The following is a 5,163-nucleotide window of genomic DNA, read 5'->3' as shown; positions in this document are numbered from 1 at the left end:
GTCAGAATTACCAAAGTGAAACACAGAGAAGTGAGCAAATACTGTTGGAAGAAATGGCACCAATAGACTTGCTTAATGCTGGGTTGCTACAAAATTTCAATTTGTAAAAAGCACAGTATCTGTGAAGCGCAATAAAGCGAAGTGCAATAAAACGAGGTCAGCCTGTGTATGCATTCATGCATGTTGTAGCCTAAACCCTAAATCATGTCTGTGTGGGACAAACAAAAACCAGCCTGAGAAAGCCTCTGAACTGAACTGAGACTTGAACTAACTACACAGTTTCAATCTAATCCCTGACTATACATCCTTTGGACAAACCTAAACCAACATAGCAAAAGCTATAAGCACTGAATTGCTATTTGAACTGCTGTCCATAATTTATATAGAAGTTATTGATTTTTGAATATTTAAATTTTTAACTTTATAAGAAATTACTCAACAGTTTCCCAAAGTTTCTGACTAGATAATATTACTCCTACCTAAAGAATCTCTTTTCACATTACTTGTGATTCAGACATACTAGTTATCAATTCTCTCAGGTTCTTTTGTCCCACAATGTATTTTGCCTTTATTTTTTTCAAGTACAGAATTATAGTATGATTTTGCTTTCAGTACTTTCACAACATTTTTTTATACTTTTATAATTCCTGTCTTTGTTCCTCTCTATGTGTTGCCTTTCTTACTCTGGCTGCTGTCAAGATTTTCTCTTTATCTTTCTTTAATTTTCAGCAGATGGAAGATAATCTCTCATTTTCTCGTGTTCCTGTAAGACTTAGCCTCATGAGACACAGAACTTGCACAGGCATACTTTGGAAATATTGTGGGTTCAGTTCCAGACCACCACAATAAAGTGCATATCACAATAGAGTCATTTATATGAATTTTTAATTTCTCAGTGCCAATAAAAGTTATGTTTACACTATACTGTAGTCTAGTGTGCAATAGCATTATGTCCAAAAAACCAATGTATGTACCTTAATTTAAAAATATTTTATTGCTAAAATATGCTAACCAACATCAGCCTTCAGCAACTCATAATCTTTTTGCTGGTGAAAGGGTCTTCCCTCGATGTTGATGGCAGATGACTGATCAGGATGGTGGATACTGAAGGTTGGGTGTCTGTGGCAATTTTTAAAAATAAGACAACAATGAAGTTTGTCCCATCAACTGACTCTTCCTTTCAGGAAAAATTCCTCTGCATCATGCAATGCTGTTTGATAGCATTTTACCCACAGTAGAACTTCTTTCAAAATTGAAGTCAATTCTCTCAAACACTGCCACTGCTTTATCAACTAAGTTTACTTAATATTCTAAATCATTTATTGCCTTTTCAACAATCATCACAGCATCTTTACCAGGAGCAGATTTCATCTCAAGAAACCACTTTCTTTGCTCATCCATAAGAACTAACTCCTCATCGATTTCACTTTTATCATGAGATTGCAGCAATTCAGTCACATCTCCAGGCTCCACTTCTAGTTCTGGTTCTAGTTCTCTTGTTTCCATAACATCTGCAGTTCCTTCCTCTGCTACAGCACCACCAACATCATCCATGAGGACTACAATCAATTTCTTCCAAACTTCTGTTAGTGTTGATATTTTGACCTCTTCTCAGGAATCATGAATGTTCTTACTGGCATCTAGAATGGTGAATCCTTTCCAGAAGGTTTTCAATTTACTATGCCCAGATCCATCAGAAGAATCACTATCTATTGCAGCTACATATAGCCTTATGAAATACATTTCTTAAATAATAAGACTTGGAAATTAAAATTACTATTTGATTCATGGGCTGCAGAATGGCTGTTGTGTTAGCAGGCATGAAAACAACATTAATCTCATTGTACATCTCCATCAGAGCTCTTGGGTGACCAGGTGCATTGTCAATAAGTAGTAATATTTTGAAAGGAATCTTATATTTATGAGCAGTAGGTCTCAACAGTGGGCTTAAAATGTTCAGTAAACCATTCAGGCCTTGTTGTGTCATTGATAGAGCACAGCCAGAGTAGATTTGGCATAATTGTTAAAGGCCCTAATTATTTCAGAATGATAAATAAGCATTGGCTTCAACCTAAAGTTACCGGCTGCATTAGCGCCTAACAAGAGAGTCAGCCTGTACTTTGAAGCTTGAAGCCAGGCATTGACTTCTCCTCTTTAGCTATGAAAGTCCTAGAAAGCATCTTCTTCCAATAGAAGGCTGTTCAATCTACATGGAAAACCTGTTGTTTAGTGTAGCCACCTTCATTAATTATTTTAGCTGGAGAGTCTCCATAACTTGCTGCAGCTTCTACATCAGCACTTGCTGTTTCATCTTGCACTTTGATGTTACGGAGATGGCTTCTTTCCTTAAACTTCATGAACCAATATTTGCTAGCTGCAAACTCCTCTTCTTCATTAACAACTTGGCTGTTTGGTGCAAGACGCCTCGCTTTCAGCCTGTCTTGGCTTTTGGACATGCCTTCCTCACTAAGCTTCAACATTTCTAACTTTTGATTTAAAGTGAGAGACAGTGCAACTCTTCCTTTCACATCAACACTTAGAGGCCATTGTAGGGTTATTAATTGGCCTAATTTCAATATTGTTGTGTCCCAAGAAATAGGGAGGTCTGAGGAGAGAGAGAGATGGGGAACAGCCAGTGGGTGGACAGTCAGAGCACACATATTTATCGATTAAGTTCACCATCTTATATGAGCTGGGTTAGTGAAACACCAAAATAATTATAATAGTAACGTCAAAGATCACTGATCACAAATCACCATAAGAAATATAATAATAATAAAAAAAGTTTGAAATGTTGCAAGAATTACCAGAATGTGACACAGAGACATGAAGTGAGCAAATGTTATTGGAAAAAATGGCACCAAGAGACTTGCTCCAGGTAGGGTTGCCACAAACCTTCAATTTGTAAAAAACTCAATGTCTGCGAAGTGCAATAAAGTGAAGCACAATAAAGTGAGGTATACCTGTATATGATATAAAGATCGGGAATGTTTGCTTTCATTTTACCTAAAAGCATTTCCCTTTTCACATACCATGAGAATTATATCTGTAGCCCTTTGTCTAGTTAATTGTTCTGTTCTGAGGGCCAAGCTGTTACAGCCTGGATGGGGTCCCTAAGCCTCAGGTGGGAGGAACTGAAGCCTATCTCCCTAGGTATTTACATTTAAAAAGGTAGGAAGCTCAGACTTGGAGTCATCTCTAGCTGGAAAAAAGTTAGAGACATGCAGGTTTATCAGGCCATCAAAAAGATTCACTTACATCCCAAAATACTATAGTGAGAAGGCAGGATCTTCTTCATCCTGTCTCAAAGGCACTAAAGTTAGTTTTTTTCTTTTTAGGAGGGAAGGGGGATGGCTGTCTTTCTCCTGACTGTAAACCAAGATAGCCCATTTTTCCCCATCACTTACCTATGGAGTGTCTGGTCACTATTTCATAGGAGGTAGGTAATTTTTCCATTAGGCTTTCATTGTGTTGCCCCAGAGCTAATGTCTGAGGCAAGGAAGCTGCATTCTAGTTATTTACTATAAACTAACTAACAAGTAGTTTGACTCTGATCCTGAACACCTTGTGTGTGCATCCAGGATAAAATTAATAAAGATGAATATTAAATTACTAACAAATGATCAGTTTTGATCATTTATTCATCTTTCCAAAGAATAAGCTTTGTGGGTAATTCATTTCAGTTATTTGCTTTCCTTATCATTGATTTCACCTTTGATTCTTATTTTTATACCATCTAAATAATTGTTTTTAATTTTGTGTTGTCTCTTCCTGTTTCTCAATTTCAATATTGAATCTAAATTTGCAATTTTCTTTTTGAATGATACCAATTTAAATACGACAACACTAAAAGAAAGAGTATTTTTTTCTTCATGCTTCCCTAGGATAATGCTATTTTGTTGTCATTAGATCCTTGAATCACAGTCCTTTTATTTTAAAACACTGTAAAACTGTGTTCATTATTTTCTATCTTCCAAATTTCCAGATGACAAATTCAATACCAGTTTGATCTTCTTAACATAGTATGTAACCTACTCATTCTGTCTCTATTATTGAGGTTCAGAAATTGCACTAGGAACTTTTTTGCAAAGAATCTGTGAGATCTTTCAGTTATATTATTCTCAGCTTAGAGAGGTCTCCTTTCTCTTTCTCGATCTTTCTTTATTTTTCTCTCTTTCTTTCTCTTACTATTGCTCATATTTTGCACAGATGCTTTATTTTGTTTAATTTATTATATTTGTTATGTATGTGTGTTGTTATATTTTTCCAGATACACACATTAGAACATTAGCTTGGTTTTTAGCAGCAACATATTTCAAAATTTCTCAGTTGTATGTTGTAGTTTGAAAATTGTGCTTTTGAACTCCAAAAATTTTTCTTGAATTTTATTTTATTTTTTTTATACAGCAAGTTCTTATCAGCAATCTATTTTATACATATTAGTGTATACATGTCAATCCCAATCTCCCAATTCATCCCACCACCCACCCCACCCCCGCCCCGCTTTCCCCCCTTGGTGTCCATACGTTTGTTCTCTACATCTGTGTCTCTATTTCTGTCTTGCAAACCAGTTCATCTGTACCATTTTTCTAAATTCCACGTATATTCGTTAATATATGATATTTGTTTTTCTCTTTCTGACTTACATCACTCTGTATGACAGTCTCTAGATCCATCCACGTCTCTACAAATGACCCAACTTCATTCCTTTTATGGCTAATATTCCACTTTATATATGTACCACATCTTCTTTATCCATTCATCTGTCAATGGGCATTTAGGTTGCTTCCATGTCCTGGCTATTGTAAATAGTGCTGCAATGAACATTGGGGTGCAGGTGTCTTTTTGAATTGTGGTTTTCTCTGGGTATATGCTTAGTAGTGGGATTGCTGGGTTATATTGTAGTTCTATTTTTAGTTTTTTAAGGAACCTCCATACTGTTCTCCATAGTGGCTGTATCAATTTACATTCCCACCAACAGTGCAAGAGGGTTCCCTTTTCTCCACACCCTTTCCAGCATTTGTTGTTTGTAGATTTTCTGATGATGCCCATTCTAACCAGTGTGAAGTGATACCTCATTGTAATTTTGATTTGCATTTCTCTAATAATTAGTGATGCTGTGCATCCTTTCATGTGTCTCTTGGCCATCTGTATGTCTTCTTT

General features: G+C 36.0%; 1 pseudogene; it reads right to left on the bottom strand.

The window, feature by feature from the left end:
- Positions 1–1,024: 1,024 nt before the first annotated feature.
- Positions 1,025–2,456, bottom strand: LOC114902444 (annotated as a pseudogene).
- Between the last annotated feature and the right edge of the window lie 2,707 nt (positions 2,457–5,163).

This window comes from Monodon monoceros, unplaced genomic scaffold, assembly GCF_005190385.1.
Source record: "Monodon monoceros isolate NGI ecotype Baffin Bay Population unplaced genomic scaffold, NGI_Narwhal_1 Super_Scaffold_20, whole genome shotgun sequence".
Taxonomy (NCBI): domain Eukaryota; kingdom Metazoa; phylum Chordata; class Mammalia; order Artiodactyla; family Monodontidae; genus Monodon; species Monodon monoceros.
The sequence above is the reverse complement of the archived record's forward strand: the minus strand, read 5'-3'. Positions and strand labels throughout refer to the sequence as shown.